The sequence below is a fragment of the Triturus cristatus genome, chromosome 1_1 (assembly GCF_964204655.1).
Source record: "Triturus cristatus chromosome 1_1, aTriCri1.1, whole genome shotgun sequence".
Taxonomy (NCBI): domain Eukaryota; kingdom Metazoa; phylum Chordata; class Amphibia; order Caudata; family Salamandridae; genus Triturus; species Triturus cristatus.
Genome location: NC_140579.1, coordinates 1140613988 through 1140630640, shown reverse-complemented (window position 1 = coordinate 1140630640; position 16653 = coordinate 1140613988).

Here is a 16653-nt window from a genome sequence, read left to right as displayed (position 1 = left end):
TTGCAATCACTAGTCCAGTGAGTTGTATTTTTACAATGATTGCACCAGGGTTTCTTCTGACCTTCTTTCTTCTTCTTGGACTGTTGGGACCCACCCTCCTTAGCAGTAGTTTGGGGCCCTGTTGAAGACTTCTGGTCTTTAGGTTTCTGATCTCCACCCTTTTGGTCTGTTTTCTTCTGATCACCCCCTTGGCCCTGGTTCTGGTTCTTTTGCTTAACCCTGGTTCTGACCCATTTGTCTGCCTTCTTTCCCAATTCTTGGGGAGAGGTCAGATCAGAGTCAACCAAGTGTTGATGCAGTTGCTGGTTTTGACAGTTATTTAAAATCTGTTCTCTCATCATCAAATTATACAATCCTGTAAAATCAGATACCTTACTTCCCAGCAACCAACCCTCCAAAGCCTTAGTGGCACATTCAATGTATTCAGACCAGTCCTGAGTCTGTGTCTTTTGGGTGTCTCTGAACATTAACCTGTACTGTTCAGTGGTTAAGCCTAACCCATCTACCAGAACACTCTTCAGGACTCTGTAGTTTCTGACATCCTCTTCTCTAACAGTGAGGAGTCTGTCTCTGCCTCTTCCTTCAAAGGAGAGCCAGAGGATGGCTGCCCACTGGTCTTCAGGAACCTGCTGTACTTTGCAGGCTCTCTCAAGAGCAGTTATCCATTTGTGGATGTCATCCCCACTTTTGTAGGGGGGCACAACCTTAGACAGGTTCCTATTGTCAAAGACCCTATCTTTGTCCTTAGGGACAATGCTGCCACCAGTGGGTATAGACCCACTCTCTCTAGGTTGCCTAGCCTTGTTCAGTTTTTCTTCCATCAGGGCTACTTCTAGCTCCTGCTTCCTGATCCTCAGCTGGGCTTCCTGCATTCTGGCCTCATGTTCCCTCCTCTGAGGGGTGGTCATCCTTTTCCTGGAGTGACCTTGAGAGCCCCTAGAGCCATGAGAAGCATTGGAGTCACCTGAGCGATTCCTTTGCCTCCCAAGCCCTGTGTTAAGTCCACTGGGGAGATCCAATGGGGGGAACCCATTGTCAGTCCCCAATAGCCTTAGTTTAGCTGGGCCAAGTATAATACTTGGCACTGGGCTAGTTCTCCCTTCATCATCACTACTTTCTGTATCCTCACCACTTTCCTCCCCTGTAGTATGGTTCTCATCTAAGGGATGGCTATTGGAACTGGGTACCTCTGTAGTATCTTCAGAAGGGGGGCCTCCTGTTCCTGACCCTAAGGGGGCTAACTGGGAAGCTTTCTTGAGTGCTCTCTGATTCTCATCATTCTGTAAGAGCTCTCTGAGCTCAGCAGAGTTTGGGTTCTTGGGCTGTTTAAGGCCTCTAAGAGTTGCCAAATGCCTGAGCTCATTCTGATTAAGGGTAGCAAAGCTGGATGGTGCCCTCTGGGGGTCACTCTCAACAGAGATGGGTACAGTAGACCCCTCTGCCCCGGCCATTGCTCTTAAGTGTGGGTGGATGTGTTGCAATCTACCTACACTTGGGTTTACCTACTAAACCTATCTAGTAGTTGTAGTCAGGGTGTGCTACTCCCTTTGCTCTACAACAACTAAGTTCAGTAGAACTTATGTATATCTAATCTTGTTTTATATGTACCTACAGGTACCTATGTGATCTTTCAATTGGTAACCAAGAGATTACAATGGTAAAACACAGCAAGCTCAAATCCAACCGCTGCTCACCAATGTGAGAAGTTGGCCTGGTATATGATGCTCACTAGTTAAAGTGATCACCTTGTACCATGCCAAGCAACCCTTATGGTGTGGTTGTAAGTCAACCTTTTCGGACTAGCTGCCCTAGTGGTAGCGTAGGCTAAGCAGTCTTTGAGGCTAAACTCGTGATGCGTGTTAAGCCAGCTGTTTTACCAAATGCAACCCCCTTTTATACCAATGAAAGGACACCACACAGATATATATTCAAAATATATATGTATTTATTTATCAAAGTAACCCCTAGTCTCTTTATGAGCACAGGAGCACAAATCGTCAAACAAGATTATCACAGAATACACAGAAGTTGCACGTTATATGGATAGGCCCTGGTGGCCACTCAAACCATATACTAAAATAGTGGTATAAGTACCACGAACAGAAAAGGGAAAAGGCCTAGGGCCTCTAGAATCGCTGGGCCTACAAGGAGCTAACGTCAGTTAGTGACCAGGAGGTCCACGGGTGGCGTGTGCAGAGCAAATAGTCACACGCGTGCTCCCATAGGTTTCAATGGGTGCGTAAAAAGTACAAAGTTACTGCAAAAGGAATCTTCCGGATGACCTAGGAACTTAAGATTTGGAACACAGGCACTAGAGATGTATTACTACACTTGGGCACAGGTGTGCCAGCTTTACCTCACCCACAGGAAGCGGGTGCATAGGCCTCGAAGTGCGTCGGGTTTCTTCTATCTGTTCCGTGGAGCTTGAAGACAAAGATGCTGCAGGCGGTCGGTCCGGGAGAGATGCAGTGGATCCAAGAGTGGATCGGAGATGTTGAAGACCTGTAAGCAGAGGGGACAGTGTTCACAGTCACTAGCCAGTGACCAGCGTGGCACCAGGTGGGTACCAGGCGATGTCGGGTGCAAACAGGTGATGAGGGGTAGCTTGTATCCGCAGCCACGTGGTCCCTGAAGGTCGACGACGTCCAGGAGTCGGCTCACGAGCTGTCCCACGCAGGCTCTCGCTGTCGGCGGTGTCGGCGACTTGATCGAAGCAAACAAGCCTTGGCAAAAGCAATTGCAGGAGGATTCGGAAATCAGCTGTTGGTTCTGACCAGCAAGGTCAGAGGGATTGCTCCTTTGGAGGGGAGCAAGGGCCAGTCTGGAGCAACCAGACCAGCGGTGTTTGTCGTAGATTTCGTCGCCAAGATGGCCACTAGCCAGCGGGCCAGCAACCGGTTAGGCGCGTCGAGTGGCAAAATGCAGAAGGGCCCCACGCAGATCGTGGAGATGCTGGAGGGCTCACCTTTGGTGCAGATGCTGCTCGAGGGTTGGGCTTCTCAGGACCCAAAGCACAACTTGGAGGGAGCCTCGGTTGTTGCACTGGTCAGCTTGTCGTAGTCGTTCCAAGATGGCTGGCTCCACGTGTCTCGGTGCCTCCACGGGTCTCCTCTTTTCAGGGACTGTGGATCGGGCGGTGAGAGGTCTGGAGGTCCAGGTCTTGTCAGTCTCTGGGCTCGGGCTCCGGCGGGAGGCGGCGGCAAAGCAGACGGTGATTCGCTGGATGGTGCTTGCGTTAGCAAGGTGGTCACTCCCTGACCACAGGGGAGATTTTCTTCAGTCTTCTGTGCAGCAGAATGTCGAAGTTCCCGTCTTCTTCTTAGTTTCAAGTTGATTCCAGGATGTCTGAAGTCTTAGGACACAGCTCCTACCTTTAAGCGGATTCTAGGGGCCGGACTACCTGCTAGGTCCCTCCCTATGGGTGGGACCAGGAAGGGGGGTGGTTACACCCCCAATCCTTTGTCCAGCTCGCCCCAGGCCCGGGACTGGTGTGCCCCAGGACCGGTTTGAACTGGCATATGCACCGAGGCTCCTTGTGAGCCACAGGCATGTCTGGTTTCTTTCAAGCCCTACCTGACCAATACACAAAATCCTGTCTGGGGTGGTGCACGCACCTCCCCTGGCAGGAAACCCTTTGTCCACACCTCCCAAGCTGGAAGGACTCCCAGCAGCAGGAGGGCAGACTTGTGTCTGTGGTGGCAGCATCCATTTTGTGGAGCTGAGGCTATGTCTGATTTTACCCGGGTTTCAGGTACTGTACATGTCGTGTCCCTCTAGAAGGGTGGAATGCTAACCCCGTCGCCAGAATTGGCGAGGGGTTAGTATTCCAATTCGTATGACACCTTACTCGACATGTTTTGATAAAGCCAAACCAAAGATAGCATTTAACCGCGAGGTTCATAATGCACTTAAGAGTATATGGTATGACGATATCTGGAAACAGTAGAAGGAAGTTGTTCCGACCACTGCAGACAGGCTCAGCTCATGCCAGAGCACCATCTCACATGGAACCAAGCACTCTGCCTTCAGGATTGTTAAGGCCTGCCATAGGAGTGACTTAGAGGTTACCAGGTGTCCCATTTAAGGTTAGGTATAGGTATACTACACCTAAGTAAGAGGTGATTACACCAACTTACCCCAGCTGAGTGATCAGCCAGTTGTGTCAGATTGTTAGGCCAAGCCTGGGGTGGCATAATACATGCTGCAGCCCCTGGCAGGCCTTGGGTACACCAATGCCCTGGGTACCTAGTGTACACTGGTACAGGGGCTGACAGGGTGATCCACTTCCAATTGGTTATGCACCTAGGGTGCATAGTTTTAATTTAGTAGAGAGAACAGCAGGCTGGGGGTCTGATTGGCAGGCCCACAGCCTCAATATGTCAAAAACCAGTGAAGCAAAAAGCAAAAATTTGGGGTGACCATAGGATAGCAGACCCTACTCTCCTACACTTGGGAACCGAGGGGAGTGACGACTTAGTCGGCACGCTCACTCAGGCCGTCCTTGTCTGTACAGGGGATATGGATATGTCCCCTGACGCCAGTCCCAATACTTTGGGCAAATACAGACAGACACCTTTGATAAATGGAAGAGTGGCTCAGGCCTACAGGGACACGTGTGCCAGTGTCACCATGGTGACGCCTAACTTCGTGGACCCTGGACAGATCATGCTAGGTACCAGTTACCTAGTGACCAATGCCAGCAACGTCACTACCAATCACAGTGTAGGAGAGTAGGGTCTGCTATCCTATGGTCACCCCAAATTTTTGCTTTTTGCTTCACTGGTTTTTGACATATTGAGGCTGTGGGCCTGCCAATCAGACCCCCAGCCTGCTGTTCTCTCTACTAAATTAAAACTATGCACCCTAGGTGCATAACCAATTGGAAGTGGATCACCCTGTCAGCCCCTGTACCAGTGTACACTAGGTACCCAGGGCATTGGTGTACCCAAGGCCTGCCAAGGGCTGCAGCATGTATTATGCCACCCCATGCTTGGCCTAACGATTTGACACAACTGGCTGATCACTCAGCTGGGGTAAGTTGGTGTAATCACCTCTTACTTAGGTGTAGTATACCTATACCTAACCTTAAATGGGACACCTGGTAACCTATAAGTCACTCCTATAGCAGGCCTTAACAATCCTGAAGGCAGAGTGCTTGGTTCCATGTGAGATGGTGCTCTGGCATGAGCTGAGCCTGTCTGCAGTGGTCGGAACAACTTCCTTCTACTGTTTCCAGATATCGTCATACCATATACTCTTAAGTGCATTATGAACCTCGCGGTTAAATGCTATCTTTGGTTTGGCTTTATCAAAACATGTCGAGTAAGGTGTCATACGAATTGGAATACTAACCCCTCGCCAATTCTGGCGACGGGGTTAGCATTCCACCCTTCTAGAGGGACACGACATGTACAGTACCTGAAACCCGGGTAAAATCAGACATAGCCTCAGCTCCACAAAATGGATGCTGCCACCACAGACACAAGTCTGCCCTCCTGCTGCTGGGAGTCCTTCCAGCTTGGGAGGTGTGGACAAAGGGTTTCCTGCCAGGGGAGGTGCGTGCACCACCCCAGACAGGATTTTGTGTATTGGTCAGGTAGGGCTTGAAAGAAACCAGACATGCCTGTGGCTCACAAGGAGCCTCGGTGCATATGCCAGTTCAAACCGGTCCTGGGGCACACCAGTCCCGGGCCTGGGGCGAGCTGGACAAAGGATTGGGGGTGTAACCACCCCCCTTCCTGGTCCCACCCATAGGGAGGGACCTAGCAGGTAGTCCGGCCCCTAGAATCCGAATAAAGGTAGGAGCTGTGTCCTAAGACTTCAGACATCCTGGAATCAACTTGAAACTAAGAAGAAGACGGGAACTTCGACATTCTGCTGCACAGAAGACTGAAGAAAATCTCCCCTGTGGTCAGGGAGTGACCACCTTGCTAACGCAAGCACCATCCAGCGAATCACCGTCTGCTTTGCCGCCGCCTCCCGCCGGAGCCCGAGCCCAGAGACTGACAAGACCTGGACCTCCAGACCTCTCACCGCCCGATCCACAGTCCCTGCAAAGAGGAGACCCGTGGAGGCACCGAGACACGTGGAGCCAGCCATCTTGGAACGACTACGACAAGCTGACAAGTGCAACAACCGAGGCACCCTCCAAGTTGTGCTTTGGGTCCTGAGAAGCCCAACCCTCGAGCAGCATCTGCACCAAAGGTGAGCCCTCCAGCATCTCCACGATCTGCGTGGGGCCCTTCTGCATTTTGCCACTCGACGCGCCTAACCGGTTGCTGGCCCGCTGGCTAGTGGCCATCTTGGCGACGAAATCTACGACAAACACCGCTGGTCTGGTTGCTCCAGACTGGCCCTTGCTCCCCTCCAAAGGAGCAGTTCCTCTGACCTTGCTGGTCAGAACCATCAGCTTAAACTCCTTGCCTACAACAATTGCTTTTGCCAAGGCTTGTTTGCTTCGATCAAGTCGCCGACACCGCCGACAGCGAGAGCCTGCGTGGGACAGCTCGTGACTCGACTCCTGGACGTCGTCGACCTTCAGGAACCACGTGGCTGCAGAGTCAAGCTACACCTTCCTTCCTGTTTGCACCCGACATCGCCTGGTACCCACCTGGTGCCACGCTGGTCACTGGCTAGTGACTGTGAACACTGTCCCCTCTGCTTACAGGTCTTCAACATCTCCGATCCACTCTTGGATCCACTGCATCTCTTCCCGACCGACCGCCTGCAGCACTTTTGTCTACAGGCCCCACGGAACAGATAGAAGAAACCCGACGCACTTCGAGGCCTATGCACCCGCTTCCTGTGGGTGAGGTAAAGCTGGTACTCCGGTGCCCATGTGTAGTAATACATCTCTAGTGCCTGTGTTCCAAATCTTAAGTTCCTAGGTCATCCGGAAGATTCCTTTTGCAGTAACTTTGTACTTTTTACGCACCCATTGAAACCTATGGGAGCACGCGTGTGACTATTTGCTCTGCACACGCCACCCGTGGACCTCCTGGTCACTAACTGACGTTAGCTCCTTGTAGGCCCAGCGATTCTAGAGGCCCTAGGCCTTTTCCCTTTTCTGTTCGTGGTACTTATACCACTATTTTAGTATATGGTTTGAGTGGCCACCAGGGCCTATCCATATAACGTGCAACTTCTGTGTATTCTGTGATAATCTTGTTTGACGATTTGTGCTCCTGTGCTCATAAAGAGACTAGGGGTTACTTTGAGAAATAAATACATATATATTTTGAATATATATCTGTGTGGTGTCCTTTCATTGGTATAAAAGGGGGTTACTATTGGTAAAACAGCTTGCTTAACACGCTTCACGAGTTTAGCCTCAAAGACTGCTTAGCCTACGCTACCACTAGGGCAGCTAGTCCGAAAAGGTTGACTTACAACCACACCATAAGGGTTGCTTGGCATGGTACAAGGTGATCACTTTAACTAGTGAGCATCATATACCAGGCCAACTTCTCACATTGGTGAGCAGCGGTTGGATTTGAGCTTGCTGTGTTTTACCATTGTAATCTCTTGGTTACCAATTGAAAGATCACATAGGTACCTGTAGGTACATATAAAACAAGATTAGATATACATAAGTTCTACTGAACTTAGTTGTTGTAGAGCAAAGGGAGTAGCACACCCTGACTACAACTACTAGATAGGTTTAGTAGGTAAACCCAAGTGTAGGTAGATTGCAACACATCCACCCACACTTAAGAGCAATGGCCGGGGCAGAGGGGTCCACTGTACCCATCTCTGTTGAGAGTTACCCCCAGAGGGCACCATCCAGCTTTGCTACCCTTAATCAGAATGAGCTCAGGCATTTGGCAACTCTTAGAGGCCTTAAACAGCCCAAGAACCCAAACTCTGCTGAGCTCAGAGAGCTCTTACAGAATGATGAGAATCAGAGAGCACTCAAGAAAGCTTCCCAGTTAGCCCCCTTAGGGACAGGAACAGGAGGCCCCCCTTCTAAAGATGCCACTGAAGTACCCCTTCCCAATAGTCACCCCTTAGATGGGATGCCTACCACAGAGGATGAGAGTGAAAAGGATACTGACAGTAGTGAGGATGAAGGGAGAACTAGCCCAGTGCCAAGTGTTATACTTGGCCCAGCTAAACCAAGGCTATTGGGGACTGACAGTGGGTTCAACCCACTGGATCTCCCCAGTGGACTTAACACAGGGCTGGGAAGGCAAAGGAATCGCTCAGGTGACTCCAATGCTTCCCATGGCTCTAGAGGCTCTCAAGGTCACTCCAGGAGAAGGATGACCACCCCTCAGAGGAGGGAACATGAGGCCAAGATGCAAGAGGCCCAGCTGAGGATCAGGAAGCAGGAGCTAGAAGTAGCCCTGATGGAAGAGAAACTTAGCAAGGCTAGACAGCATAAAGAGAGTGGGTCTATACCCACTGGTGGCAGCATTGTCCCTAAGGACAAAGATAGGGTTTTCGACAATAGAAACCTGTCTAAGGTTGTGCCCCCCTACAAAAGTGGGGATGACATCCACAAGTGGATAACTGCTCTTGAGAGAGCCTGCAAAGTACAGCAGGTTCCTGAAGATCAGTGGGCAGCAATCCTCTGGCTCTCCTTTGAAGGAAGAGGCAGAGACAGACTCCTCACTGTTAGAGAAGAGGATGTCAGAAACTACAGAGTCCTGAAGAGTGTTCTAGTTGATGGGTTAGGCTTAACCACTGAGCAGTACAGGTTAATGTTCAGAGACACCCAAAAGACACAGACTCAGGACTGGTCTGAATACATTGAATGTGCCACTAAGGCTTTGGAGGGTTGGTTGCTGGGAAGTAAGGTATCTGATTTTACAGGATTGTATAATTTGATGATGAGAGAACAGATTTTAAATAACTGTCAAAACCAGCAACTGCATCAACACTTGGTTGACTCTGATCTGACCTCTCCCCAAGAATTGGGAAAGAAGGCAGACAAATGGGTCAGAACCAGGGTTAAGCAAAAGAACCAGAACCAGGGCCAAGGGGGTGATCAGAAGAAAACAGACCAAAAGGGTGGAGATCAGAAACCTAAAGACCAGAAGTCTTCAACAGGGCCCCAAACTACTGCTAAGGAGGGTGGGTCCCAACAGTCCAAGAAGAAGAAAGAAGGTCAGAAGAAACCCTGGTGCAATCATTGTAAAAATACAACTCACTGGACTAGTGATTGCAAAAAGGGTGGAGCCCCCAACACTGTTGCCCCTAAGGCACCTGCTCCCAGTACTACTGTTAGCAGTGTTGGTCCCCAGACAAAGGGTGTAGTGGGAATCACTATGGGAACTGAATGAGATTCTGACTTAGACAGAACCCTTACACAGGCAGTCTTGATCTGTGATGGGGACATTGATTTGTCCCTGACTGTGAGCCCCAGTAACCTGGGCAAGTACAGACAGACTCCTTTAATTAATGACAAAGTGGCTCAAGCCTACAGGGACACATGTGCCAGTGTCACTATGGTGACACCAGGCTTTGTGGATCCTGGACAGTACATACCAGGTGAGAACTACCTGGTGACCAATGCCAGCAATGCCACTACTTCACATAGTGTGGCAGTTGTTAACTTCTCATGGGGAGGGGTAACTGGCCTCAAAAGGGTTGTGGTTAGTGCAGACCTCCCAGTAGAATGTTTGTTGGGCAATGACCTAGAGAGTTCTCTATGGTCAGAAGTGGAGTACAGGACTCATGCAGAGATGTTAGGTATATCATCACATGTCCTTGCTGTGACCAGGTCACAGGCCAAAAAGTGCCTCACTGAACCTCAGGTCTTGGATCCTGGAACAATGGACCAAGTACCTACCAAGAAGAAGAACAGGAGGGTCAAGGCTGTGCCTTCCCCCCTGCCTCAGAGTGATGATCAGCCTTCCCAGGAAGCTGACCTAGAGGACCCTGAAGGAACTGTCCCTGAAGAGCTTGAACCTGATCAGGTTGAGTTTCTGGGGACAGGGGGACCTTCAAGGGCTGACTTGAGGCAGGCTCAGTTATCCTGTCCCTCTCTTGAACCCCTCAGACAGCTGGCTGCTGCTGAGGCTGCTGGGAATGCTCAAGGTACCCATAAAGTGTATTGGGATGAAGGGCTCCTTTATTCAGAGGCTAGAGACCCCAAGCCTGGTGCAACCAGGAGGTTGGTTATACCTCTGCAATTTAGGGGCTTCCTTCTTACCTTGGCCCATGATATTCCTTTAGCAGGACACCTAGGCCAGAACAAGACCTGGGACAGACTTGTCCCTCACTTTCACTGGCCTCATATGAATGAAGATACAAAGGAGTTTTGTCGCTCCTGTGTTACCTGCCAAGCCAGTGGCAAATCAGGTGGCACAACAAAGGCCCCCCTGATACCACTACCTGTGGTGGGGGTTCCCTTTGAAAGAGTGGGAATAGACATAGTGGGTCCCATGGATCCTCCCACTGCATCTGGGCACAGATTTATACTGGTGGTAGTGGATCATGCCACCAGGTATCCAGAGGCAATTCCCCTTAGGACCACTACAGCTCCTGTTGTGGCCAGGGCCCTGCTGGGAGTATTCTCCAGAGTGGGGTTTCCTAAGGAGGTAGTATCTGACAGAGGTACCAACTTTATGTCAGGATACTTAACAGCTATGTGGAAGGAATGTGGTGTCAACTACAAGTTCACCACCCCTTATCACCCACAATGCAATGGGCTTGTTGAGAGATTCAACAAGACCCTAAAGGGTATGATCAAAGGATTACCTGAAAAGCTCAGGCGAAGATGGGACATCCTTCTACCCTGCCTTCTGTTTGCTTACAGAGAGGTCCCACAAAAAGGAGTTGGCTACAGCCCCTTTGAATTGTTGTTTGGGCACCCTGTGAGAGGCCCACTGTGTTTGGTGAAGGAAGGATGGGAGTTACCTCTCAAAAAGCCTAAGCTAGACATAGTGGACTATGTACTTGGTCTCCGCTCCAGGATGGCTGAGTATATGGAGAAGGCATCTAAAAACCTTGAGGCAAGCCAGGCCTTACAGAAAGCTTGGCATGACCAAAAGGCTGTCTTGGTTGAGTATCAGCCAGGACAGAAGGTATGGGTGTTGGAGCCAGTGGCCCCAGCAGCACTCCAAGACAAATGGTCTGGACCCCATACAATCCTGGAAAAGAAGGGAGAGGTCACCTACTTGGTGGACCTAGGAACTCCCAGGAGTCCCCACAGGGTACTCCATGTTAACAGGCTTAAAGCATATGTTGACAGGGCAGACATGGGCTTGCTCATGGCTACAGATGAGGGACAGGAGGAAGAGAGTGACCCTCTCCCAGACCTGTTGTCTCAGAACCCTGAAGATGGCTCAGTTGAAGGAGTGACCCTTGGAGGCAACCTCACTGCCCATCAGCAGACTGAATGTAGACAGGTTCTACAATCATTTTCACATATGTTTTCCTTGATACCTAGTCAAACTGACTGGTGTACCCATGTTGTGGACACTGGTGACAGTCTGCCTGTAAAGAACAAACTTTACAGACAACCTGACCACGTCAGGGACTGTATAAAGGCTGAGGTACATAAAATGCTGGAATTAGGTGTCATTGAACCCTCAGAGAGCCCCTGGGCTAGCCCAGTGGTTCTGGTCCCCAAACCTCACACCAAAGATGGCAAGAGAGAGATGAGGTTCTGTGTGGACTACAGAGGACTCAATGCTGTCACCAGGACAGATGCACACCCTATTCCAAGGGCAGATGAGCTCATAGACAAACTAGCTTCTGCAAAGTTTTTGAGCACATTTGACTTGACAGCTGGCTATTGGCAAATCAGGTTAGCTGAGGAGTCTAAGGCCAAAACAGCATTCTCAACCCCAGGTGGGCATTATCAGTTTGTGGTGATGCCCTTTGGTCTGAAGAATGCACCTGCCACCTTCCAAAGGCTGGTGAACCAAGTCCTTACTGGGTTGGATGACTTTTGCGCAGCATATCTTGATGACATTGCTGTCTTTAGTTCCACCTGGGAGGATCACCTGATCCACCTGAAGAAGGCTCTTGAGGCTCTGCAAAGGGCAGGCCTCACTATCAAGGCTACTAAGTGCCAGATAGGGCAGAGTAAGGTTGTGTATTTGGGCCACCTTGTAGGTGGGGGCCAAGTTCAACCACTGGAGAGTAAGATACAGTCCATCAAGGATTGGTCCCCTCCAACCACCCAGACTCAAGTTCGAGCTTTCTTGGGCTTGACTGGGTATTACAGGAAGTTTGTTAAGAACTATGGATCCATTGTGACTCCTCTTAATGATCTGACATCCAAGAAGATGCCCAAAAAGGTTCAGTGGACAGTAAGCTGTCAAAAGGCATTTGATGACCTGAAGGAGGCCATGTGCTCTGCACCTATCCTGAAAAGTCCTGACTACTCCAAAGAGTTTATTGTCCAAACAGATGCTTCTGAGTTGGGTGTGGGAGCTGTGCTGTCACAACTTAATGTAGATGGTCAAGACCAACTGTAGGAGAGTAGGGTCTGCTATCCTATGGTCACCCCAAATTTTTGCTTTTTGCTTCACTGGTTTTTGACATATTGAGGCTGTGGGCCTGCCAATCAGACCCCCAGCCTGCTGTTCTCTCTACTAAATTAAAACTATGCACCCTAGGTGCATAACCAATTGGAAGTGGATCACCCTGTCAGCCCCTGTACCAGTGTACACTAGGTACCCAGGGCATTGGTGTACCCAAGGCCTGCCAGGGGCTGCAGCATGTATTATGCCACCCCAGGCTTGGCCTAACAATCTGACACAACTGGCTGATCACTCAGCTGGGGTAAGTTGGTGTAATCACCTCTTACTTAGGTGTAGTATACCTATACCTAACCTTAAATGGGACACCTGGTAACCTATGAGTCACTCCTATGGCAGGCCTTAACAATCCTGAAGGCAGAGTGCTTGGTTCCATGTGAGATGGTGCTCTGGCATGAGCTGAGCCTGTCTGCAGTGGTCGGAACAACTTCCTTCTACTGTTTCCAGATATCGTCATACCATATACTCTTAAGTGCATTATGAACCTCGCGGTTAAATGCTATCTTTGGTTTGGCTTTATCAAAACATGTCGAGTAAGGTGTCATACGAATTGGAATACTAACCCCTCGCCAATTCTGGCGACGGGGTTAGCATTCCACCCTTCTAGAGGGACACGACATGTACAGTACCTGAAACCCGGGTAAAATCAGACATAGCCTCAGCTCCACAAAATGGATGCTGCCACCACAGACACAAGTCTGCCCTCCTGCTGCTGGGAGTCCTTCCAGCTTGGGAGGTGTGGACAAAGGGTTTCCTGCCAGGGGAGGTGCGTGCACCACCCCAGACAGGATTTTGTGTATTGGTCAGGTAGGGCTTGAAAGAAACCAGACATGCCTGTGGCTCACAAGGAGCCTCGGTGCATATGCCAGTTCAAACCGGTCCTGGGGCACACCAGTCCCGGGCCTGGGGCGAGCTGGACAAAGGATTGGGGGTGTAACCACCCCCCTTCCTGGTCCCACCCATAGGGAGGGACCTAGCAGGTAGTCCGGCCCCTCGAATCCGCTTAAAGGTAGGAGCTGTGTCCTAAGACTTCAGACATCCTGGAATCAACTTGAAACTAAGAAGAAGACGGGAACTTCGACATTCTGCTGCACAGAAGACTGAAGAAAATCTCCCCTGTGGTCAGGGAGTGACCACCTTGCTAACGCAAGCACCATCCAGCGAATCACCGTCTGCTTTGCCGCCGCCTCCCGCCGGAGCCCGAGCCCAGAGACTGACAAGACCTGGACCTCCAGACCTCTCACTGCCCGATCCACAGTCCCTGAAAAGAGGAGATCCGTGGAGGCACCGAGACACGTGGAGCCAGCCATCTTGAAACGACTACGACAAGCTGACCAGTGCAACAACCGAGGCTCCCTCCAAGTTGTGCTTTGGGTCCTGAGAAGCCCAACCCTCGAGCAGCATCTGCACCAAAGGTGAGCCCTCCAGCATCTCCACGATCTGCGTGGGGCCCTTCTACATTTTGCCACTCGACGCGCCTAACCGGTTGCTGGCCCGCTGGCTAGTGGCCATCTTGGCGACGAAATCTACGACAAACACCGCTGGTCTGGTTGCTCCAGACTGGCCCTTGCTCCCCTCCAAAGGAGCAATCCCTCTGACCTTGCTGGTCAGAACCAACAGCTGATTTCCGAATCCTCCTGCAATTGCTTTTGCCAAGGCTTGTTTGCTTCGATCAAGTCGCCGACACCGCCGACAGCGAGAGCCTGCGTGGGACAGCTCGTGAGCCGACTCCTGGACGTCGTCGACCTTCAGGGACCACGTGGCTGCGGAGACAAGCTACCCCTCATCACCTGTTTGCACCCGACATCGCCTGGTACCCACCTGGTGCCACGCTGGTCACTGGCTAGTGACTGTGAACACTGTCCCCTCTGCTTACAGGTCTTCAACATCTCCGATCCACTCTTGGATCCACTGCATCTCTTCCCGACCGACCGCCTGCAGCATCTTTGTCCCAGGCTCAACGGAACAGATAGAAGAAACCCGACGCACTTTGAGGCCTATGCACCCGCTTCCTGTGGGTGAGGTAAAGCTGGTACTCCGGTGCCCATGTGTAGTAATACATCTCTAGTGCCTGTGTTCCAAATCTTAAGTTCCTAGGTCATCCGGAAGATTCCTTTTGCAGTAACTTTGTACTTTTTACGCACCCATTGAAACCTATGGGAGCCCGCGTGTGACTATTTGCTCTGCACACGCCACCCGTGGACCTCCTGGTCACTAACTGACGTTAGCTCCTTGTAGGCCCAGCGATTCTAGAGGCCCTAGGCCTTTTCCCTTTTCTGTTCGTGGTACTTATACCACTATTTTAGTATATGGTTTGAGTGGCCACCAGGGCCTATCCATATAAAGTGCAACTTCTGTGTATTCTACTGTAATCTTGTTTGACGATTTGTGCTCCTGTGCTCATAAAGAGACTAGGGGTTACTTTGAGAAATAAATACATATATATTTTGAATATATATCTGTGTGGTGTCCTTTCATTGGTATAAAAGGGGGTTACTATTGGTAAAACAGCTTGCTTAACACGCTTCACGAGTTTAGCCTCAAAGACTGCTTAGCCTACGCTACCACTAGGGCAGCTAGTCCAAAAAGGTTGACTTACAACCACACCATAAGGGTTGCTTGGCATGGTACAAGGTGGTCACTAGAACTAGTGAACAGCATATACCAGGCCAACTTCTCACATTGGTGAGCAGCGGTTGGATTTGAGCTTGCTGTGTTTTACCATTGTAATCTCTTGGTTACCAATTGAAAGATCACATAGGTACCTGTAGGTACATATAAAACAAGATTAGATATACTTAAGTTCTACTGAACTTAGTTGTTGTAGAGCAAAGGGAGTAGCACACCCTGACTACAACTACTAGATAGGTTTAGTAGGTAAACCCAAGTGTAGGTAGATTGCAACACATCCACCCACACTTAAGAGCAATGGCCGGGGCAGAGGGGTCCACTGTACCCATCTCTGTTGAGAGTGACCCCCAGAGGGCACCATCCAGCTTTGCTACCCTTAATCAGAATGAGCTCAGGCATTTGGCAACTCTTAGAGGCCTTAAACAGCCCAAGAACCCAAACTCTGCTGAGCTCAGAGAGCTCTTACAGAATGATGAGAATCAGAGAGCACTCAAGAAAGCTTCCCAGTTAGCCCCCTTAGGGTCAGGAACAGGAGGCCCCCCTTCTGAAGATACTACAGAGGTACCCAGTTCCAATAGTCACCCCTTAGATGGGATGCCTACCACAGAGGATGAGAGTGAAAAGGATACTGACAGTAGTGAGGATGAAGGGAGAACTAGCCCAGTGCCAAGTATTATACTTGGCCCAGCTAAACCAAGGCTATTGGGGACTGACAGTGGGTTCAACCCACTGGATCTCCCCAGTGGACTTAACACAGGGCTTGGAAGGCAAAGGAATCGCTCAGGTGACTCCCATGCTTCCCATGGCTCTAGAGGCTCTCAAGGTCACTCCAGGAGAAGGATGACCACCCCTCAGAGGAGGGAACATGAGGCCAAGATGCAAGAGGCTCAGCTGAGGATCAGGAAGCAGGAGCTAGAAGTAGCCCTGATGGAAGAGAAACTTAGCAAGGCTAGACAGCATAAAGAGAGTGGGTCTATACCCACTGGTGGCAGCATTGTCCCTAAGGACAAAGATAGGGTTTTCGACAATAGAAACCTGTCTAAGGTTGTGCCCCCCTACAAAAGTGGGGATGACATCCACAAGTGGATAACTGCTCTTGAGAGAGCCTGCAAAGTACAGCAGGTTCCTGAAGACCAGTGGGCAGCAATCCTCTGGCTCTCCTTTGAAGGAAGAGGCAGAGACAGACTCCTCACTGTTAGAGAAGAGGATGTCAGAAACTACAGAGTCCTGAAGAGTGTTCTGGTAGATGGGTTAGGCTTAACCACTGAACAGTACAGGTTAATGTTCAGAGACACCCAAAAGACACAGACTCAGGACTGGTCTGAATACATTGAATGTGCCACTAAGGCTTTGGAGGGTTGGTTGCTGGGAAGTAAGGTATCTGATTTTACAGGATTGTATAATTTGATGATGAGAGAACAGATTTTAAATAACTGTCAAAACCAGCAACTGCATCAACACTTGGTTGACTCTGATCTGACCTCTCCCCAAGAATTGGGAAAGAAGGCAGACAAATGGGTCAGAACCA